The sequence below is a fragment of the Myotis myotis genome, unplaced genomic scaffold (assembly GCF_014108235.1).
Source record: "Myotis myotis isolate mMyoMyo1 unplaced genomic scaffold, mMyoMyo1.p scaffold_m19_p_3, whole genome shotgun sequence".
Lineage (NCBI taxonomy): Eukaryota > Metazoa > Chordata > Mammalia > Chiroptera > Vespertilionidae > Myotis > Myotis myotis.
Window position 1 is genome coordinate 108,540,792 of NW_023416335.1, and position 24,246 is coordinate 108,565,037.

Consider the following 24,246-nt stretch of genomic DNA (forward strand, 5'->3'; position numbering starts at 1 on the left):
TCTTGTAGGTTACTAACTGCTTTTTCTTTCTGCTTTTAAGATTCTCTCTTTGTCTTTAACCGTTGGCATTTTCATTATGTGTCGTTGTGTGAGCCTCTGGGTTGTTTGGGACTCTCTATGCTTCCTGGACTTGTAAATCTACTTCTATTACTAGGCAGGGGAAATTTTCTGTCATTATTTCTTCAAATAGGTTTTTAATATATTGCGCTCTCTCTCTTTTCCTTCTGGCACTCCCATGATGCGAATGTTGGTATTTTGAAGTTATCTCAGAGGCTCCTTACACTGTCTTCATATTTTTGGATTCTTTTTTTCTTTTTGCTCTTCTGATTGGGTGTCTTTTGCTTCCTCATATTCCAAATCGTAGATTTGATTCTTGGAATCCTCTGCTGTTGAGTTCCTGTAAATTATTCTTTTTGTCAGTAAGTAGATGTGTAGAGTTGTAATCTGCTATGGTCTGAAGCTCTCCACCAGGTGCACTGGCTCTGGGGTCTCTGGGTAGGTGCAAAGTCAGTCATTGCCTGGGGCCATCCGGCAGGAGCTTCAGAGAGATCGGCAGATGGCTGCTACTTGTTTTGGACTAGGAAGTGCCCAGGGTAGGCCCAGCTGTGAATCAAGGCAGGCTGGTGCTAGTGCCGGGTCTTTAGCTTTTTATTGATAGCTTTGAGGCATGCTGACTCCAGATACTGCTTGTTTGAGAGATTTTTAGCAAAGTCTGAATCCTGAGCCAGGACAGGACATTTATATGGAAACTAGAGGCCCGGTGCACAAAAATTTGTGCACTTGGGGGGGGTCCCCTCAGCACAGCTTCTGCCCTCTCGCAGTCTGGGACCCCTCAGGGGATGACCACCTGCTGGCTTAGGCCAGCTCCCCAGGGACTTGGGCCTAAGATGGCAGTCAGACATCCCTCTGGCAGCCCGGCAGCCTCGGGGGACGTCCACTTGCCAGCGGGGAGCAGGCCTAAACTGCAGTCGGACATCCTTAGCGCTGCTGAGGAGGCAGGAGAGGCTCCCACCACCACCGCTGTACTGGCAGCCATCAGCCTGGCTTGTGGCTGAGCAGACCTCCTCCCATGTGAGAGCGCCCTGACCACCAGAGGGCAGCTTCTGCATTGAGCGTCTGCCCCCTGGTGGTCAGTGTATGTCATAGTGACCAGTCATTCCCAGTCTTTTTGCTGTTAGGGTCAGTTTGCATATTACCCTTTTACTATATAGGATAGAGGCCTGATGCACGGGTGGGGGCCGGCTGGTTTGTGCTGAAGGGTGTCCCGGATCAGGGTGGGGGTCCCGCTTGGGTTCCTGGCCAGCCTGGATGATGGGATGATGGCTGTTTGCAGCTGGTCACACCCCCTTCAGGGTTGGGGTCCCGCTTGGGTGCATGGCCAGCCTGGATGATGGGATGATGACTGTTTGCAGCTGGTCACACTCCCTTCAGGGTGGGGGTCCCCACTGGGGTGCCTGGCCAGTCTGGGTGAGGGGCTGGGGGCTCTTTTCAGGCTGGTGGGCGACTGAAGCTCCCAGCCTCTCCTTTTTTCTTTTTTTTTTTTATTCTGGGATTAATTTACCTTCTGTAGCTGTCACTGGAGCTGAGAGCAGGCTCCAGCTCTGAGGCCGTTGCCGGCTGAAAGCAGGTACCTGGGTTTGTTTAGATTCTATAATTGAAACTTGCCATCATTGGCCGCTCTAAGCTCTGAGGCCGCGCTGGCTGAAAGCAGGTTTCTGGGGTTTGTTTAGGTTCTATAATTGCAACATTGTTTCATCCGGACCTCAGAGCTGAGCTGCGGCAGGCGGGGAACGTTGACTTCCTCCATCACTGGAGTAAGCAAGCCTCATGTTCATGTTCGCTTCAGCTGCCTGGCTGCCGGCCGCCATCTTGGTTGGCAGTTAATTTGCATATCTCGCTGATTAGCCAATGGGAAGGGTATCGAAGTTATGGTTAATTACCATGTTTCTCTATTATTAGGATAGCTTGGGTGAGTTGCAAATTTGATGGGGCAAGGTCTCAGGGAATCACCAGGGTGGAATGTACAGTGTGGTTTACACTGATGGAAACTCGGATATGGCTACCTGTCAGCTCTGTGATGGGGGAGGTCCTAGCACAGGAACAATGACCCCTGTGAGCACTCCCGTCTGGGATAAAGCCACCCCTGATTTCCTGCCCCTATGCCAGACAGTCCATTTTTCCCCCATAAGTCCCTGGATTCCCCCAAAGCCGCTACCTGGCACTGGAACTCAGATGAAGCGAGATAGTGTAAGTTTGTGCTTGGACCCTTTAAGAGGGACTCTAGAGACTGTATAGCTTCCTCCGTGTCACTCAGCCACAATCTCCGCTGGTTTTTACAGCCCAGAGTTATGGGGACTTCTCTTTCCAGCTCTGCTACCTTGGGCTAGGGGTCTGATGTGCAGCTGGTACCCTCTGCTTCATACAGGAGGCCTTGGAGATATCCTCCCAATTAAAAAATGCTGTATGTGGGTGCTGGACCAGCCTGTTCCACCCCTCTGCCCCTCCTACCAGTCTCAGTGTGTTTTCTTCTTGACTACTCTAGTTGTAGAACTTTGATTCAGCAAAATTTCAGGTTGTTTTGAATTACGGTTCTGTATTTTAGTTATAATTTTGACATGGGTTTGGGATTTGGCAAGTACAGGTGGTTATCTACGATGCATTCTTGGTTCTGGGTCCCCGTTTTTTTGTTTTTTAATGGAAAGGTCTGAATAGATATAGAAAGATGCTTAAAATAAGTGAGGAAAAAAAAGTGCCCAAAAGAATATATGTTTGTTTCTAAATTAAAAAAATATCTGCTTGGAGCGTTGTCCCCAAAAGTGGAAAGGTTGCCGGTTTGATTTCTAGTCAGGGTACATACATACCTAGGTGTGGTTTTGATCCCTGGTTGGGGTATGTACAGGAGTCAGCTGATGGATGTTTCTCATATCGATGTTTTTCTCTCTCACCCTTTCCTCCTCCTCCTCTCTCTCACCAATTAAAAAAATATACTTGGGTGAGGGGATGAAGAACATCTATATCAGTTGGTATATGTATAGAAGCAGAATTGGAAGATAAAACTTTTTTGTTGTTGTTTTTTTGGAAGATAAAACTTTTAAGAATAGTTATATAGGGAATAGGATTTGGAAGTGGCAAGAGTCCTCAATTTCTAAGGTTCAATAGATTGATTTTTTAATAATAAAATTCTGAATAACAACAATTTTGATAAAACTGAATGTTGTGTTTTTAAAATTGATGGTGACTTTCTTGAATGTTCTATAATTTTTATCTGAATGAAAACTAAAAGCTGTATCATGGTTGGAACTGAGTAAAGACTAGATTTCTAGTTTTGCATTTATGTTAGGTTATTCCATTTCTGTAGATTGCTTCATCACTGCTATAAGCATAACCTTGCTAGCAAGTAAAGGGAAAAAAGGCTTTTGAGAAAGAGCTATTAGAAAAACAATAGGCCTCCCTTGTTGTGGCCACTACTGCCACGGGAGCTGAGGGGTGACTGGAAATGTCAACAAGAATAAGCAGCTCGTTTCCTGATGGCTTTTCACGTATACTGACATATGTTTGTGATGGCATCCGAGACTGAGAAGACCCAGGCTTTCCTCCAGTCTTGTAGCACTCAATCTCTTCTTTCCAGCCTCAGTCTAGGGATATTATGCCTTGTAGGTGACAGACTTCTGCAGTTTTCCATAATTTAGCGAAATAACTAGCTTCATGCCCTCTCCGATAATGCTGTGCATGGTGTGATTGGCTTGTGGTCCTAGGCAGTAGTCACTGGAATCAAGAAGAAGACTGACAAGAGAGAAATCTTTCTAGCTGGATTTTTAGCCTCTGTTATTGACATAGACCACTTTGTACTAGCTGGATCCCTATCTTTAAAGCCTGCTTTGACTCTTGCACAAAGACCCTTCCTTCACTGTTCTACTGTGATACCAGCTGTGGTTCTGACCCTCAAGTGTACCATGCACCTCTTCAAGCTCAAAGACTCATAATTCTACCTTCCCTGGATGGTCTTCATATTCTGGACCTCACACCATATCCATGATGGTGTTCTTGACGGCTTATGGATATGCCCATTTGGAAAAACTCCTCCCTTGCCATTCTGGCTTTATGTAGTAAGCACATCATCTTTACCTCACATCTGTTCTTTGGTCATGTATTTAACAGGGACCAGACAAGTGATGTCTTAAAAACACGGAATTCGTATTGATGTCTGAGGTGACCATGCGGAAGCTTCAGAAAAGCAAATGGCTCAGACAATGATAATTAAGGATAACCAGCATGAAAATGAATTTTAGAAAACATATTAGGCACTTATATTATTACTAGTGGTCCGGTGCACAAAATTCGTGAACATTAAAGGGGGATTAATTAGAGGAAATATTTTAATATTGCCATTTGCCCTTTCTCTGTAATAGAAGTGTTAGAGATGAAAGAAAATTAGTAAAATGTATAGGAAACTCTTCCTCCTCTCGAGTCTGGGTCGCACCACGGGACCCAGAGTCAAGTCCCCGCACACCCATGTGTGCCTCAAAATTGCACAAGACCCAGACCCGGCCGGCCCTCCCCCCCATTGGGCTAGATCCAGACCTGGCTAGTCCCACCCTTGTTAAGCCCCGCCGGGTGGGGGGCACAGCCTGAGGTCCCCAGGGCCGGGGCACGGGGTGTGCCTTGAGGTCCCCCGTCAAGCCCCGCTGGGTGGGGGGGCATGGCCTGAGGTTCCCTGTCAAGCCCCATGGGGGCGGGCGGAGGGGCACAGCCTCAGGTACCTGCTGATTGCTCGTTACGCGAACTCAGCCTCCGCTGTGGGTGCAGCCATCTTGTGTTACGGAAACCCCCGCCTCTGCTGTGGGCCCTGCCATCTTTGTGGCGGAGTGACGGTCAATTTGCATATTCCGTGTTTACTATATAGGATAACTCCTGAATCCTCTTGCTCAGGAGGCATGTATCAGTTTTTTTCAATGACATGTTTGTTGTAATTCTGCTTCTCTCATACAGTGCTATTAAAGTTCCATTTATTCCATGATCTATTTTTATTGTTTATTTTGTGTATCTGGCTTTATAATAGCTCGATTAGATTAACAACCAGTTAAGTTTTCTGGAAGTATAGTATTAAGGTAGTTGATTTCCTGATGAAAAACAGTTCAAATTTTAGGGTGAATAATTTGTGGAAAGTTAGCATGATGTTTGGATCCTCATTTTCCTGAGATACTGAAACAGTGAAAAGGCCAAAGTTGATACCGAGAGTAAGATGTATAGTGAATGCTAACACTTCCTTCTGCCCATCTTTGTGAACCCGGATGGGAGTGGAATTGCCAAGTGCTTTAGTGAGTTTTGGTTACTGGCAGAATCAGCACCATGCACTTGTGCTGAAATTATCATCTATAATAATAAAAGCGTAATATGTAATAAGACTGGACGTCCTTCCGGACAAAGCCACAGTGGGCGGGGGCTTGAGGCAGAGGTGGCAGAGACCCCTGGCCGTGGCAGTGGTGGGCGGGGGCCACAGCAGAGGCGGCAGAGGCCCCCAGCTGCAGTGGTGGTGGGCAGGAGCCGCGGTCGGCGGAGGCCAGGGCCAGGGCTCTTGCACAAATTTTGTGCATCGGGCCTCTAGTAATATTCATTAAAGGCAGTAACTAACATTAGATCTAGGTTATTGTTTCAGAAATCATTTTAGGAAATTATTGCAATATGTTGGCTATAGTAACATCTTCCTGAAGTATTATTATTTCAGTATCTATTCCCAAAAATCTTGTGTTAGGGTTTTAACTGTTTTGAAAAACATAACTAAATTTATTAAAATATTTGGTAAGAATTAACATGAGCAAAGTATTGCTACTTGGCTCATAACAGAATTTGAGTTCATACACAAAAAAGAACTATCAGTAATGTCATTTTGAATGTGACCTCCTGGATGTGCCATTAAAATTGTTTTAGTTGCTGTCAATTTGTTTACACACTCCTCTAAAATATTATACCAGTTAAACAGTTTTTTAAAAATTTGCCTGGTACTGAGAGACAAAACAGCTTTTCTCAAAACTGTTTAGAAAATTTGATATTTCCTTTTTTTTTTCTTTTACATTTGTCTTCTGTTAAAAATGATCAGCCTATATTAGAGAAGGGAATTGGGTTGCTGTGAGTTTTAAATCTGCACAGTGTAGTATCACTTTGATATAAAAGCCAATGCCCCAGAGGCACCGCTTTTGTTTGCACATGTGCACCATCTGCTGTCTTGGTATTTGCTTACACATTTTGTGATTTCTCTTGCTAGTGACTGTGTGCCTTCCTCTCTGAGAAATGATGCAGCAATGCCTTACTTATCCAGCAGGTTTTTCTCATTAAGTTAAACAGTTCTGTAAATTGTTATCACAGTTCAAGCTCTGTAGTGTGTTTTTGTTGGTGGTGTTGTTAAAACCAATTGACTGCATCCTATTATATTTTACAACCTATGAGACCTTAGTATTAAAATTTAAAAAAAAAAGAAAAACAATAAACTTTATTCTGGAGAAGAGATTAGGATTTATTCTTAGGCTAAACTCTATTCATTTGTAATTGTGGGGAAAATTGGGCCCACTATAAAATGACAAGAAAAGAATAATCTAGAGTAGGGGCTTTCAAAGTTTATAATGTGCACAATCACTCTTGGGCTGATTCTTACAACTGCAAACTCTATTTTTTTTATAATATATATTTTTTTTTATTGATTTTAGAGAGGAAGGGAGAGGAAAAGAGAGATAGAAACATCAATGATGAGAGAGAATCATTGCTTGGCTGCCTCCTGCATGCCCCCTACTGGGAATTGAGCCCACAACCTGGGCAGGTGCCCTTGACTGAAATCAAACCTGGGACCCTTCAGTCTGCAGGCTGAAGCTCTATCCACTGAGCCAAACCAGGTAGGGCAAAACTCCTCTAAATTATAAAGGTTCTGATTTACTGGGCCATGTCTCTATCTCCTCATTTTAATGGCTGTTTCAGTAGTCGCTGAGCTAAGTAGAGTTGTTGGTCCTCTTGTGTCCAGCCATAAGGTATTCCTGTCACTGTCTTTGATTTCCAGCCAGGGTTGGCCACATTATTTGTGGGGCTCTTTATTCCAAAGGCAGGAAAAAAAGTGCCATTATAGGTTTAAAATATAAAGCTTTTTCCTTTAGAAATATCTATAATAATAAAAGAGTAATATGCCAATTAGACCGGACATCCTTCCAGACGAAGCCGGGGATGCGAAGGCAGCCTGGGTTCTGGGTGTCTGCCGGCGGCCGGAGGGAAGCCCGGGTCCCAGGTTCCAGAGGGAAGTCAGTGCCAGCAGCTGGGGGAAGGAAGGCCTACTCTTGCATGAATTTTGTGTATTGGGCCTCTAGTCCTATCTAATAATAGGGAAACATGGTAATTAGCCGTACCTCCACTACCCTTCCCATTGGCTAATCAGGGCGATATGCAAATTAACGGCCAACCAAGATGGCGGCCGGCAGCCAGGCAGCTTGAAGCGAACAGGAGGCTTGCTTGCTTCAGTGATGGAGGAAGCTAACGTTCCCCGCCTGCCTTGCCGGCCTCTGAGCTTGCAGTTTAAGAAACATTGTTACAAATATAGAAGCTAAACAAAACCCCAGAAACCTGCTTTCAGCCAGCTGGACTTCAGCCAGCAGGACCGCAACATTGTTTCAACTATAGAACAAACGCAGATCCCTGCTTTCAGCCAGCCGGGATCTCAGAGCTGGAGTGAGCAGGACCGCAACAGTGTTACAATTATAGAACCCAAACAAACCAGATACCTGCTTTCAGCAGCTGAGGCCTCAGAGCTGGAGCCAAGCCTCAGAGCTAAAGCTGGCCCAGAATAAAAAAAAAAGAAAAAAAAGGACAGGTTGGGAGCTTCAGTCACCCGCCAGCCTGAAAACAGCCCTCAGCCCATCACCCAGATGGGCCAGGCACTCCAGTGGGGACCCCCACCCTGAAGGGAGTGTGACCAGCTACAAACAGCCATCATCCTCTCATCCAGGCTGGCCAGGCACCCCCGTGGGGACCCCCACCCTGATCCAGGACACCCTTCAGGGCAAACCAGCCGGCCCCCACCCATGCACCAGGCCTCTATCCTATATAGTAAAAGGGTAATATGCCTCCCAGCACCAGAATCAGCAGAGCAGCGAGGCCTCCCCGCACCGGGATCAGCGTGACAGGGGGTAGCGACCAAACCCCCTGATCACCATGCGGCTCTGTGTGTGACAGGGGGCGGGGCCACAACCTCCCTATCCGCCCTGCTCTGTTCGTGACAGGGGAAGGCGCCCCAACCCCCTGATCAGCCCTGCTTTGTGCCTGATAGGGGGGAGCTCCCCAAACCCCTGATCACCCTGCGGCTCTGTGTGTGACAGGGTGCGGCGCCCCAACCCCCTGATCGGCCCTGCTCTGTGTGTGACAGGGTGCAGTGCACCAACCCCCTCCCCCACCCCCCCACGGGCCCTGCTCTGTATGTGACGGGGTAGAGCCATAACCTCCCCATCGGCCCTGCCCTGAGTGTGACAGTGGTGGCGCCCCAACCCCCGGATCGGCCCTGCTCTGTGGGTGATAGGGGGCGGCACCCCAACCCCCTGATCCACCCTGCTCTGTGTGTGACGGGACGGTGCCCCAACTCCCCTATCGGCCCTACTCTGTGAGTAACAGGGGGGAGCTTCTCAACCCCCTGATTGGCCCTGCTCTGTGTGTGACGGGGGAGCTTCCCAACCCCCTGATGGGCCCTGCTCTGTGCGTGACAGGGGGGAGCTCCTCAACCCCCTGATCAGCCCTGCTCTGTGCGTGACAGGGTACGGAGCCCCAACCCCCCTGATGGGCCCTGCTCTGTGCATGACAGGGTGGCGCCTCAACCTCCCTATCAGCCCTGCCTTGAGTGTGACAGGGGGCGGTGCCCCAACCTCCCAATCAGCCCTACCCTGAGCGTGACTACGGGTGGCATCGCAACCTCCCAATTCGCCCTGCTCTGTGCATGACGGGGCAGCGACCCAACTCCCCAATCAGCCCTGCTCTGAGCCCGATCAGGGGCTGCACCTAGGGATTTGGCCTGCCCTCTGCCACCGGGAGCAGGCCTAAGCCAGCAGGTCGTTATCTCCCGAGGGGTCCCAGACTGTGAGAGGGCACAGGCCGGGCTGAGGGACCCCCCCCCCCCCCCCGAGTGCACAAATTTTTGTGCACCGGGCCTCTAGTTTTATTATAAAACACTAAGGGCCTGGCGCACGTATTAGTGCACCTTGAAAGGAACTGTGGACCACGAGGCTGTGGTAGGCACAGGGGCGGGTCTTGGCCCATCCTCCACGCCCCTGTCTGGCCCCTCTTGCTGTGGCCCCCAGTCTCCTGTCTCCTGGAAGCCCCACTCCTGTCGCTCACACCCGCTGACGGTACGGAGTGATTGGGGCCGGCACCAGCAGTGGGTGCTTGCAGGGCCAGCACCATCAGTGGGTGCGAGTGGTAGTTGCTACCCTGATCGTCTCTCAGGAGCAGGGGGAGTTGGAGAAGTCCTCAGGGATGATCAGGGTCAGCAGCCACAGCTCACATCAGCTGATGGTGCCCAGCGACCGGCATCGGCTGCAGGTGCGAGTGGGGCCGGTGCTGGCAGTGGGTGTGAGTGGTGGCTTTGGCGTGGACAGCAGGTGTGAGCGTGGCCTGCTCTGGCAGTAGGTGTGAGAGCCAGGCAGGACCGCAGCGCGCAGGAGGAAAGAATTTTCAGTAAACACTAGAGGCTCGCCTGATGACAGTGACCGGTGCCCCTCCTTGGTCTGGCACCCCTGCTTACCTGCTCTATCATCCCGCCATGGCTGATGCCTGCCATATTCCACACATGCCTCCTGGTGGTCAGTGCATGTCATAGCAACTGGTTGTTTGGTTGTTCTGCTGTTCAGTCTGTTTGCATATTAGCCTTTTATTATCGATAGTAAAAATAGCCTAGGTGGCGTTTCGCTCTCATGTCGGCACAAGATGGCCATCCCGTATGCACAGTGGAGGCGGGGCCCGTTGGCCGCTCAGCACGGTGAGGCCTCGGGGTCCCATGGTTCTGTGTGGCGCGGAGGAGGCTGGTCCCGGCGTCTCTGCTGCCTTGCGTGGAGGAGGTGGGTTCCAGTGGAGGAGGCGGGTTGTGGCAGGGGAGGGCAGTTGTGGGCGGTCAGGCCAGCAGGGGAGGGCAGTTGTAGGCCATCAGGCTGACAGGGGAGGGCAGTTGTGGGCGATCAAGCCGTCCCAGGGGAGGGCAATTGGGGGCGATGAGGCTGGCAGGCAGAAGCGGTTACGGGCAATCAGGCAAGCATGCAGGCAAGTGGTTAGGAGCCAGTGGTCCTGGATTGTGAGAGGGTGCAGTCCGGGCTGAGGGACACCCTCCTGTGCATGAATTTTGTGCACCGGGCCTCTAGTATACGGTAGGAAAATAGGAGTAATAGTGCTTTCTGAGTAATAACAAACTTATAAGTTGCAAAAGAGCAATATTTTGGTTCTATCTATACTAATAAAAGGGTAATATGGTAATTAGACCGGAGAGACCGGATGTCTTCAGACGTCCTTCCTGACAAAGCCAGGGCCCCAGTGTCCAGGGTGCCTGCAGCCACCCAGATGAAGCTGCCAGGGGTCCTGGTTGCCTGTGGCTGGCCTGGTCGAAGCTGGCCCGGGTCCTGGGTGCCTGCGACTGGCCAGAGGGAGGGAAGCCCGAGTTCCCGGTGTCTGCGGGCGGCCAGAGGGAGGGAAGCCTGTGTCGCGGGTGCGGGGGGCCAAGGCACAGGTGGTTAGGGGTGCTCAGGGAGGCAGGAGAGCAGTTAGGGGTGGGCAGGCAGGCATGCGAGCAGTTAGGGGCATCAGACAGGCAGGCAGAGTGGTTTGGGGCGATAAGGCAGGCAGGCGAGCAGTTAGGGGCGATCAGGCAGGCAGAGGGGTTGGGGCAACCAGGCAGGTAGGCAGAGGCGGTTAGGGGCGATCTGCCCGGTAGGCAAGTGGTTAGGGTTGATCAGGCAGGCAGGCAGGCGAGCAGTTAGGAGCCAGGGGTCCCGGATTGCGAGAGGGATTCCAGATTGCAAGAGGGCGCAGGTTGGGCTGAGGGTCCCCCCCACCCCTGCCCATGCATGAATTTCATCCACTGGGCCTCTAGTAACTATATAATACGATAAATAATGTCTTCTGTTATATCTTGATTGGTCATAAGATATTTTTGCCTTGCTTTACTACAAATCTAGTAGGTCATCAAAATTTTACTTTTAGCAAGTTCATTTTCAGTTGGTATAATTAAAATTGATATTAGTTGCTCTTTGCAAATTCAAGATTGCAAATAATTTTAAATGACTTTTTATTTTGAGTAGGCTATTTATGCTGATGCAGCTTTTCCTAGAACTGTTAAATAGTCTGAGACAACATTGGATAAATTTCTGATTACAGATATAAATCTTAGTTCATTTAGAGCTAAAGAGATTCAACTTCATGTAAATCAGGTTTTTATAAGTTTGAAGTTAATTTTAGATGTAAATTTATGCACTTTTAACATTTTCTCTGACAATTCTACAATTCTTTTTTTTTTTCCCCCTCACCTGAGAAGTGAGGATATTTTTCCCATTGGTTTTTAGAGAGAGTGGAAGGGAGGAATGAGGAAAGGAGAGAGACATCGAAGTGAAAGAAGCACATCAGTCTTATTCCTTCGGGGATTGAGCTTGCAAACAATTTATGAGGTATGAGGTACATCCCCTTGACTGGGAATGGAACCTGTGACCTTCCTCGACCCATCAGTCAGCCTGCAGTGCTTCTAGGGCTCTGATAATTCTTACTTGTAGAGGTCATACATGATACTAAAAGTAGCTTAATGATTTGCTTATCATTAGAAATGCCTGTTTACATTTTACCATTGCATCCTCAATTATAGGAGAAAAGTAAGACTGTCTTCCTCATTAATAAATGGTTCATCCAGAGCCTTATATTAATACTAGAGGCCCGGTGCATGAAATTCATGCACGGGGGGAGGGGAGAGGGGGTGTTCCTCAGCCTGGCCAGCACCGTCTCTAATCCGGGATATCCCTCTTGCAATTGGGACCATTGGCTCGTAACAACTCACCTGCCTGTCTGCCTGATCGCCCCTAACTACTCTGCCTGCCTGCCTGATTGCTCCTAATTGCTCTCCCCTGCCAGCCCTATTCCCCCTAACTGCTCTCTCCTGCTGGCCTGATCCCCCTAACTGCTCTCCCCTGCCGGCCTGATCCTCCTAATTGCTTTCCCCTGCTGGCCTGATCGCCCCTAACTGCCTCTGCCTTGGCCCCGCCACCGTGGCTTTGTCTGGAAGGATGTCCAGAAGGTCATCTGGAAAATGTCCAGTCTAACTAGCATGTTACCCTTTTATTCGTAAGACTGTCTTCCTCATTAATAAATTGTTCATCCAGAGCCTTATAGTAATACTAGAGGCCTGGTGTATGAATTCATCCATGGTGGTGTCCCTTGGCCTGGCCAGTGATTGGGGCCTATTGAGGGGCCGGCCAGCGGGGGGGGGGGGGGGGGGGGGGAGGGCGGCCATGGGAGGTTGGCTGTGGGAGTGCACTGAACACCAGGGGCAGCTCCTGCTTTGAGCATCTGCCCTCTGGTGATCAGTGAGCGTCATAGTGACTGGTTGACCATTCGTTTCAGTTGTTTGGCCATAGGGTAGCTTAGGCTTTTATATATATACTAGAGGCCCGGTGCACAAAAATTTGTGCACTCGGGGGGGGAGAGGGGGTCCCTCAGCCCGGCCTGTGCCCTCTCGCAGTCTGGAACCCCTCGGGAGATAAGGATCTGCTGGCTTAGGCCTGCTCCTGGGTGGCAGAGGGCAGGCCAAATCCCTAGATGCAGCCCCTGGTCAGGCTCAGAGCAGGACTGACTGGGGAGTTGGGGCGCCGCCCCCTGTCATGCACAGAGCAGGGCGGATCGGGAGATTGTGATGCCACCCTGGTCACGCTCAGGGTAGGGCTGATTGGGGGGTTGGGGCACCGCCCCCTGTCACACTCAAGGCAGGGTTGATAGGGAGGTTGTGGCACCACCCCCTGTCACGCACAGAGCAGGGACGATCAGGGGCTTGGGGCGCTGCCCCCTGTCACACACAGAGCAGGGCCGATCAGGGGGTTGAGGAGCTCCCTCCTGTCATGCACAGAGCAGGGCCCATCAGGGGGTTGGGGAGCTCCCACCGTCACGCACAGAGCAGGGCCGATCAGGGGGTTGAGGAGCTCCCCCGTCACTCACAGAGTAGGGCCGATAGGGGAGTTGGGGCACTGTCCCCTGTCACACACAGAGCAGGGCCGATCAGGGGGTTGGGACTCCGCCACCGTCATACTCAGGGCAGGGCCGATGGGGAGGTTATGGCTCTACCCCGTCACACACAGAGCAGGGCCTGTTGGGGGAGGGGGGCGCGGTTGGGGCGCCGCACCCTGTCACACACAGAGCCGCAGGGCGATCAGGGGGTTTGGTTGCTGCCCCCTGTCACACTGATCCCAGTGCCGGGAGGCCTCGCAGCTCCGCTGATCCTGGTGCTGGAAGGCCTCGCTGCTCTGCTGATTCTGGTGCCGGGAGGCATATTACCCTTTTACTATATAGGATAGAGGCCTGGTGCACGGGTTGGGGCTGGCTGGTTTGCCCTAAAGGGTGTCCTGGATCAGGGTGGGGGTCCCCACTGGAGTGCCTGGCCCATCTGGGTGATGGGCTGAGGGCTGTTTTCAGGCTGGCGGGTGACTGAAGCTCCCAACCTGTCCTTTTTTTCTTTTTTTTTTTATTCTGGGCCAGTTTTAGCTCTGAGGCTTGGCTCCAGCTCTGAGGCCTCAGCTGCTGAAAGCAGGTATCTGGTTTGTTTGGGTTCTATAATTGTAACACTGTTGCGGTCCTGCTCACTCCAGCTCTGAGATCCCGGCTGGCTGAAAGCAGGGATCTGCGTTTGTTCTATAGTTGAAACAATGTTGCGGTCCCGCTGGCTGAAGCCCGGCTGGCTGAAAGCAGGTTTCCGGGGTTTTGGTTAGCTTCTATGTTTGTAACAATGTTTCTTAAACTGCAAGCTCAGAGGCCGGCAAGGCAGGCGGGGAACGTTAGCTTCCTCCGTCACTGAAGCAAGCAAGCCTCCTGTTCGTTTCAAGCTGCCTGGCTGCCGGCCGCCGTCTTGGTTGGCAGTTAATTTGCATATTGCCCGATTAGCCAATGGGAAGGGTAGCGGAGGTACGGCTAATTACCATGTTTATCTATTAGATAGGATACTAGAGGCCCAGTGCACGAATTCATGCACGGGTGGGGTCTGGCCAGCCTGGCCCTAATCCGTGGATTAGGGCCGGGCCTGTTGGGAGGAGGAGATGGTGGGAGGTTGCCTGGCCAGCCCACTCCGATTGGGGCCTGATCAGGACTGGGTTGGCTGTGGGGAGGAGCCCTGGGCATTTGGCTTACAGGCCCTGCCCCCAATTGGGGCAGGTTGCCGATTGAGAGACAGCAGCCTGGGGGAGGGGTCATGGGTGGTTGGCCAGCTGGCCCCACCCCTGATTGGATTGTGGGGGGCTGATAGGGGGTGGATCTGGTTGGGGGGAGGGGCCACAGGCCGATCAGGGTGGTGGGGGCCCGTCAGGGGCAGGGCTGGCTGGGAGCAGGGCCGCAGGCAGTTGGCCGGCCAGCCCTGCCCCTGACCGGGGTGGGGGCCTATCTAGGGTGGGGCCAGTTGGAGGAGTGGATGCAGAGGGTTGGCCGGCCAGCTCCTCCCCCTATTGGGGTACGGGACGCGATCAGTGGTGGGACCAGCCGGTGGAGGGGCTGTGGACCGATCGGGGTGTGGTGGGTTGATCGGGGGTGGGGCTAGCCAGGGGGAAGGGCCGCGGGGGTGTTGGCCAGTCGGCCCACCCCGTGATCAGGCCAGTTCGCTGGCCGCAGTGTGCGTCATAGCGACCGGTTGTTCCTGTGGTTATGGCGTTCAGGCCGCTGGCTTTATATGATATATGTATATATATATATATATATATATATATGTATATATACATGTACACTATCTAGTAATAGAGAAACATGGTAGTTAACTGTAACTTCGCTACCCTTCCCATTGGCTAATCAGGGCGATATGCAAATTAACTGCCAACCAAGATGGTGGCCGGCAGCCAGGCAGCTGAAGCGAACAGGAGGCTTGCTTGCTCCAGTGACGGAGGAAGCCAAGGTTCCCCGCGTGCCGAGGCCCAGCTCTGAGCTCCAGATGCAACAGTGTTGCAATTATAGAAGCTAAACAAACCCAGAAACCTGCTTTCAGCCGCCAGCGGGCTCAGAGCTTAGAGCGCCAGTGATGACAACAGAGTTTCAATTATAGAAGCTACACAAACCCAGATACCTGCTTTCAGCCAGCCACGGCCTCAGAGCTGGAGCTGGCTCTCAACTCTAGTGACAGCTATAGAAGGTAAATAAATCCCAGAATAATAATAAAAAAAAGAGGTTGGGAGCTTTAGTCACCCGCCAGCCTGAAAACGGCCCTCAGCCCCTCACCCAGACTGGCCAGGCACCCCAGTGGAGACCCCCACCCTGAAGGGGGTGTGACCAGCGCAAACAGCCATCATCCCCTCATCCAGGCTGGCCAGGCACCCAAGCGGGACCCCCACTCTGATCCGGGACACCCTTCAGCACAAACCAGCCGGCCCCCACCCGTGCACCAGGCCTCTATCCTATATAGTAAAAGGGTAATATGCAAACTGACCCTAACAGCAAAAAGACTGGGAATGACTGGTCACTATGACACACACTGACCACCAAGGGGCAGACGCTCAATACAGAAGCTGCCCTCTGGTGGTCAGGGCGCTCTCACATGGAAGGAGCTCTGCTCAGCCACAAGCCAGGCTGATGGCTGCCAGTACAGCGGTGGTGGTGGGAGCCTCTCCTGCCTCCTCAGCAGCGCTAAGGATGTCCGACTGCAGTTTAGGCCTGCTCCCCGCTGGCAAGTGGACATCCCCCGAGGGCTGCCGGGCTGCCAGAGGGATGTCTGATTGCCATCTTAGGCCCAATTCCCTGGGGAGCTGGCCTAAGCCAGCTGGTGGTCATCCCCTGAGGAGTCCCAGGCTGCGAGAGGGCACAGGCCGGGCTGAGGGTCGCCCCTCCCTCCCCCCCGAGTGCACAAATTTTTGTGCACCGGGCCTCTAGTATATATATATATTTGATAGCATTCTTTTCAATGGAAGACAACTATCTTTAATTTTATTTCTAAGCCTGTAGGCACTTGCTTTGCTGTAGCAGTTTTGAAAACCAGCGATTCTAAACTCTTGGAAGAATTTGAATAAGTCCCTGATGCTCCATAGCAGTGTCCATGTATACTTTTAGTTTTGTAATTCACTGTCAAAGTTTACTGCCTAAGTTCTGTTGCAGTGTTTAGGTGGAGGATTAACACTTGTGCAGGAGCCTCAGGCACTGGCTCTCAGGTTGGCCAGGCCAGCTGCTCCCAGTGTGGGCCCAGCCCCCATCCCAGTCACCCTGGTGGCCTGTGTCACCCAGATTGCCTGCGGGCCTTCGTGTGTATGTTTGGTCACCAGCCTGTCTTCACAGTTCCCACATAGGCCCCATTGTCCAATTGGGCTTCACTTACAAATCACAAGTTCAAGGGTAAAAATCATTAAAAATTTCATTTCAGGATGGGAACAGTATGAGATCAAGCATGGGCCCTTTTAAGTGTTGGGCCTTTTGGGACTGCACAGGTCACACTCATGAGTTGGCCTTGACTCCAGTCCATCACAGTTGATTTTCCCTTTACAGAACCTTACACACGTGTACTTACTCCCTTGGCTTGGGACACCCTTCTCCCTTTTTTGCCTAGTTAGCAATTAATTCCTTGGATCTTAGTGCAGTGGTCCACTTTGTCAAAAACCCTGAGCATGCTGAACTAGCTTAAATTCTTTTCTTCATACCATTTGCTTATTTACATTTATTACACCTGCAATTTATGCTGTTTTTGTGGTTCTATGACTCCTTTTGAATTATAAGCTTTATGCGGGCAGGGATTCTGTTTGGTTTTGCTTAACATTGAAGCACTGTTGTGTCCAAAGCATCTGGCACATTGCCTGGCACATAGGGGGCATTTGTGGACTGATGTGTATGAACAGAAATCACTAAAAAAATACATGGCTGGGCTCAAAACATTTTTTAAAAAAATATATTATTTTTTATTGAAGAGAGGAAGGGAGAAGGAGAGAGAAACATCGATGAAATAGAAATATTAACATGATCGGTTGCTGCCTGCACACCCCCAACTGGGGATAGGGCCCACAACCCTGGCATATGCCCTGACCAGGAATTGAACCAGTGACCTCTAGTTTCCTGGGTCAACACTCAACCACTGAGCCACACTGGCTGGGCTCAAAACATTTTTTTCATGCCGAAGTGACTTATGGTGAAGGAGAGTGAATATATATATCTGGGAGAAAAACAGCTGTGTAAGCTCAGAATTTTTTATCTTAAAAATTAATAATAGAAACTTTATAGTAATCCATAATGTTTCCACCTTTTAATATAAAATTATTTGACCCTAATCTTTGAACAAAATTAATTAGAAAGTGGCTCTATCTTTATTTTGTAGTTTTGTGGCAGGGATTAGAGAATGAATTAGAAAGCACCAGTTGTATGATAGTGACCTAATCAGACAACAGGAGAACAATCACCCTGTGCTATATTGTAAGTACACATGGGAATTACTAAAATTTAGAAATTGAAAGGCAGTATAACATTGAGGATCTGGAGCCAGACTATCTGGATTCTTCTTGGCTCCACCTGGGACTAGCTGTGTGACATTTGGCAAACCATTTAACCTCTGTGTGTCTGTTTTTTCATCTCTAAAATAGGAAAATAATGATGTCTGTCAGGGAGTTAATGTGAAGATTAAATTATTTCACTTACATTAAAAGAAAAGTATTTAGTGTAGTGCCTGCCACATAGTAAACGCTCTGTGTTAACAACTATTTTGTACTTTACTGTATCAAATGACTTTGTGTCAAAGTGCATAAGTTAAGGGAGCCTTATTATAAGCACTCAGTAAATATTAGTTGAGTTAATTAAACTTCTACAGCAGTGTTGATAGGACTTTCTGTGTTGATTAAAATGTTCTATGTATACATTTTCCAGGATGATAGCCAGTAGCCATGTGTGGTTGTTGAATACTTGAAATGTGGCAAGTGTAGTGGAGGAGGTAAATTTTAAATTTTACTTAATTTAAATGGCCATACAGGGGAGTGGCTATCATAGTGGGCAGCACAGGTCTAGAATGTGTTTGTGTGTCTATTTGCATTATTCTGTTTTGTAAACTGGTCCCAGATGTCACTTAATCCTCATAGGTCCCATCGTTACTTCAGCTTGTTGGATTCACACTGTTAAAATGGATATTGATTTTTATTATTCTGATTTCTTTTCTTGCTTTAGAGTCATTAAAACATAATACTGTTGAAAACATTGATGGTACCATATAGTGAAGAAGAGAAAATGGCCATATTCTTTTTTTTTTTTATTCAAGGATTTCCTTCATCTCTTTTCTTTTTTTTTCTTTTTTTTTTTTTGATGGCCATATTCTTTACTTTATAATTATAAATTATTTTCATTTGTAGATTTATAAGTGCCAAATAGAATGATCAAAACAATTTTTTTCATCATCATATATACACCCACCTTTAACATTTATCCATTTATGTACTATATCAAGAAAAATATTTACACAAATATCATAAAAGTACGCAATATTGTCACATCCTTTTATTTTTATTTTATTATTTTAAAATTGATTTTAGAGAGGAAGGGAGTGGAAGGGAAATAGTGATCGGTTGCTTCCCATACACCCCAACCAGGGATTGAACCTACAACCTGGGTATGTGCCCTGACCAGGAATTAAACCTAGACCCTTTGGTGCAGGGACGATGCTCCAACCGACTGAGCCACATCATTAGCCAGAGCTGTCACATATCCTTTTAGCAAGACAAGTTCATTCAGGTTCTTGTCACAGAATGTTTGGTAATAAAGTAATTTTTTTGTAATGGTCTCACCATGGTTTTTTTATTCATTTATCTTTTAAATTGGTTTGAGAGAGAGAAACATTGATTTTTTAAAAATAGTTTTTTTATTTATTAAATTTATTGTGCTGGCATTGTCAACATGAACATATAAGTTTCACGTGGGTTTCTATGTTACAAGACTGTGCACCATGTGCCCACCACCGAAAGTCAAATCTTCTCCTGTCACCATATATTAAGCCCCTTCCCCCCGCCCCTACCACCATGATGCTGTTTTGTGTTCACGAGTTTCAGATTTATATTCCACATATGGGTGAAGTTATATGGTTCATAGCTTTTTCTGACTTATTTCATTTAGCATAATGTTCTCAAGGTCCATCCATATTGCAAATGGTGCTATTTCATCTTTTCATATGGCTGAGTAGTATTCCGTTGTGTATATATACCACATCTCTTTATCCAGTCCTCTATCACAGGACACTTTGGTTGTTTCCATGTCTTGGCTACTGAATAATGCTGCATTGAACATAGTGGTGCATATAACTTTGCAAGTACATGATTTTGAGGTTTTTGGTGTATACCTGGGAGAGGGATTGCTGGGTCATATGGTAGCTCTATTCTTAACTTTTTGAGAAATCACTAGACTGCTTTCCATAGTGGTTTTACCAGTCTTCATTCCCATCAACAGTTAATGAAGGTTCCCCTTTTTCCACAACCTCTTCAACACTTGTTATTGCTTCTCTTGTTAATAATGCCCACTCTAACAGGTGTGAGGTAGTATCTCATTGTAGTTTTGATTTGTATTTCCCTAACTGCCATTGAGATCGAACATCTTTTCATATACCTATTGGCTGTTTGTATGTCTTCTTGGGAGAGGTGAATTTTCAGGTCCTCTGTTTACTTTAAAAAAATATTTTTTATTGATTTTAAAGAGGAAGGGAGAGGGAGAGATAGAAACATCAATGGAGAGAGAATCATTGATCAGTTACCTCCTGCAGGTCGTGCGAGTCGAGCCTGCAACCGGGGCATGTTCCCTGACCAGGAATCAAACCATTACCTCCTGGTTCAGCTGCGCCTCTGCCCACTTTTTGATTGGGTTGTTTGTTTGTTTGGTATTGAGCTTTATGAGTTCTTTATATATTTTGAAAATTGAACCTTTGTTGGAGCTACTGTGTGTGAATATCATCTCCCATCTGGCTGGCTGCCTCTCTTTGTTTTATTGTCAATTTCTTTTGCTATGCAGAAGCTTTTTTGATATAGTCCCACTTATTTTTGCCTTTACCTCCCTTGCATTTGGGGTCAAGTTCTTAAAATGTTCTCTACGACTAAGGTCAATAAGTTTTGTACCTATCTATATTTTCTTCTATGTAACTTATTGTTTTGGGTTTTATAGTTAGGTCTTTGATCCATTTTGAGTTAATTATTGTACATGGGGACAAACTGTAATTCAGTTTTATTCGTTTGCATGTGATTTTCCCAGCACCATTTATTGGCAGAGACTATCCATGGTGTGTTTCTGGCTCCTTGTGGAAAATTATCTGTGCATATACATATGGTTTTATAGCTGGGCTCTCTATTCTGTTCCACTGGTCTGTGTGTCTGTTTCTCTGCCAATACCATGCTGTTTTGCTTATCGTTGCTCTGTAGTATAATTTGAAGTCAGGTAGTGTGATACCTCCAGCTTTGTTCTTTGTTTTCAGTATTGCTTTGACTCTTCGGGGTTTTTTATGGTTACATACAAATCTGTTGATTTCTCATTTTATTTCTTTAAAAAATGACAGTGGGATTTTGATGGGGATTGCATTAAGTCTGTATATTGCTTTGGGTAATATGGCTATTTTTACTATGTTGGTTCTTCCAATCCATGAACATGGGATATTTTTCCATTTTCTTATATTTTTTTCAATCTCTTTTAATAATGCTTTTTTATTCTCAGTATATAGGTCTTCATGTTCTTAAGTTTATTCCTAGGTATTTTATTCTTTTGGTTGCAATTGCAAAAGGAATTGTTTTGAGAAACATTGATTTATTGTTCCACTTATTTATGCATTCATTGATTGTATATGCCCTGACTGGGAATCGAACCCACAACCTTGGCATATCAGGATGATGCTCTAAACCACTGACTCTACCTGCCCAGGGCCTGGCTTATTTATTTATTATTGATATTAAAAAAATATATTTTTTTATTGATTCAGAGAAGGAGAGGGAGAGGGAGAAACATTAATGATGAGAGAGAATCATTGATCAGCTGCCTCCTGCATGCCCCCTACTGAGGATCGAGCCCGTAACCCGGGCATGTGCTCTGACTGGGAATTGAATTGTGACCTCTTGGTCGATGCTGGACCACTGAACTACACTGGCCAGTTTTTTTTTTTTTTTTTAAATAGTTTACCCTTCTTCTGAAGATCCCAGCTTTATGTGGAAGGATGTTCTCTTAGATCTCCACTTTGGGAAGGCCCTGGCTATGTCTCCTCTTTTCTGTAACTTGGGCAGCTGTCAAAATGAAAACTCAAGGTCACTTGGGGTTGATGTGTCTTTAGGGTGCGTGCATGCGTGCTTACTTTCATCTTTAGATCCCTGCTTTTGCTTTCTTTTTAGCTTCTGAGGATTCCTTAATTTCTTGTAAGCGCAGCAATACATTAAAAATGTTTGGAATATTTTATTCACCATTTTTATTTGGTTTTAGCAGAAGAGTTATTCAAGGTATCTATCTAGTCAACATTATCACGAATGGAAAGCCCACCCATTCAAAAAGTAACAATTATCATTTTGTGTTAGTGATTTACATTTAGATAGGAGCCAGTGGTAAGTTCCAAAGGCTTAAGGAAACTGAAAATCTAGCAAATTCTTATTAATTTAAAATTTTTAGTGAATGAATCAAAGATTTTTACTATCCATGTTTTTGACTGGTACAAGTTTTTTGTCTGTAAAATGGGGATAATAATAGTATCCACCTCATAGGATTGTTGTGAGGGTTAGTGAGATCCTTTCTATCTTTTAGCTTATAGTTCATTGTGTATGAAGTCTGATATTTTATAAGTGGAATATCAGCCCTGGTCAGTGTGCCTCATTTAGTTGAGTGTCATCCCATGGACTGAGAAGATTTCAGTTTGATTCCCAGTCAGGGTGCATGAACAGGTCTCAGGCTTGATCCCCAGTAGGGGACATGCAGGAGGCAGCTGATTGATGCTACCCTCTCACATCAATGTCTGTCTCTCCCAGTCCTTCTTCCTCTCCCTCCTCCTCCCCCTCCCCATTCCCTTGTATCTCCCCCTCCCCCCTCTATCGCCCCCCCCAGATGAATAATAGAAACATTTTAAGTGGAATCTCATTCTTTATTATATAAAATTATATTCAGATCTGTACTTTATAAAGTGTGTGAATATCAGGGTGTCCAAAGAAAATATTTTTTTTGTAAACTAGCATATTAACTTGCAAAATTATGCCTGTGTAGTGCTGCTTTTCAAGGATGATGAGAAAAAAAGAATGTATAACTCAGAAATTTTTTTGAGTAGTCTATAGTTGATTTGTATTTTCAGCAGTGTAATGCGGTAGTTGGTGCTTAGTAATGTGCTGAGTACTCAGGGTATAGCCAGCAGACATTCATGATGAAATTACCTTGTGAAAACACAAACTCAGAGTGTTGAATTGGGGAAAATAGTGGGAATGAAGAATTTGCAAATGGAAGGAAAAACATATATTTAGCAGTTAGCTGTACACAGTGTATTCTTAATAAAGCTTTAAAAAAAGTAGTAGAGTTTGACACGATGCTTTATTGGAAATGTTTGCACTTTTACCTAGAGAGCTATAGAGGGTGCTGTATCCTTAAGAAAAGTAGTGGGAATTGGCTTTAATTTCATTAGGCCAGAGCATCAAATTTATTTTTCTTGGATGTACACCTTTTTTTTCTTCTTTCTACTATTTTAACTGAAATTAGAATGACTAATGTTCCATAATTGGTATAGTTTACAATGAATATTGACCTAATGGACTTGGTTGCGAAATGTTTGTCTTCCAGATTCTTTGAATATAGTTGAAATTATGATTTCCCTACTTTATACTGGTTATAATAACAAAGGTTTATTTTCCTACAGTTGCCTTCTCCCTCTCCTCTCAAATTGAAAATTGTCATGTTTTGATTGGTAGGCTTTATAAGCAGTCTCTTCTCTTCAGATGGGTCAAAGACAATCAAACCATATAATGGGACTGTATGCTTCGGTAGGTCTGGTTCAAAGGGTATTATCTTGAGAAGAGAGATTGCTAGAACAAAGTAGAATTTAAAAACCTGGGCAGACTTCAGATGTTGTGTGGTTTTTTTTTTTTGTTTTGTTTTTTAATAGAAGCTGATTAATTTATTCAGATAGGAGTTCTTTAAATTCCAGACTTTACTATTCTCTATTTTTTTTTAATTTAATGGTAATTTTAGAAAATTTGAGGTAGAATTATCTGCTAATGCTTTTTTTTTTTTTGATGGTTAAAAAAATTTGGGTTTTTGTTTTTGCTAAACAGTGCTAAATTTTTTTTATTTTGAAGGCAGGGATGGAATTATTAATTTTGATCCATTTATTTAATTTTTAAAAAGGGGGAAAGAGATCATGGCCTAAAAAAAATAGTAGTTAACCCCCACTTCACCCTTGAAGTTCTAGTCAGTTACATGAGCATCACCACTTTCCACTCGGAACACACTATTCATATGATGCCCCATTGGATCACCCTGAAGGCACAGGGCAATGGGTACTAGTTTTAGCTCTCAGCAGGTTATTCAAACTAGGTAAATTGATGGGCTAAAGTCCAGAAATTCTTTTTTCCGTCCTGTTAATCCTTACCCGAGATATGTGTATATACATATATATATGCCAGATTATTATGACCACCTGATGTTTGTAGGCAAATTAGCTATAATTTTGCGCTGAAGTTGCCAGAGGGCCAGACCATTATAAATAGGGAAGCAGGTTGTTTACCACGACAGTAGAAGTGATTTTTTTCTGAAGACATGGGTGAACAATGCGATTTAACAGCCTTTGAACGTGGGATATATTTGAACGTAAGTGGCCAGATTATTATGACCACCTGATGTTTGTAGGCAAATTAGCCATACACTGCATCATATGGGATATGGAAGCCGAAGGCCTGTTCGAACACCTTTGCTGTCTGCAGTTACCAAGATAAAATGTCTCCAGTTCGCACAGAAACACAAGGAAGGAGTGGACAGTCGAGCATTGGAAAAAGTCATGTGGTCCAATGAATCACGTTTCCAGTTGCATCATGCAGATGGCAGAGTGAGAATTTGGCGGAAACA

At 46.6% G+C, this 24,246-nt stretch overlaps 1 protein-coding gene and 1 pseudogene across 9 annotated transcripts in view; both read left to right on the forward strand.

Moving 5' to 3' along the window:
• Positions 1-24,246, forward strand: part of XPO4 (exportin 4) — a 151,216-nt gene that overhangs the window by 17,079 nt on the left and 109,891 nt on the right. The gene's annotated exons all lie outside the window — the stretch shown is intronic.
• On the forward strand, positions 1,846-4,581 carry LOC118649475 (annotated as a pseudogene).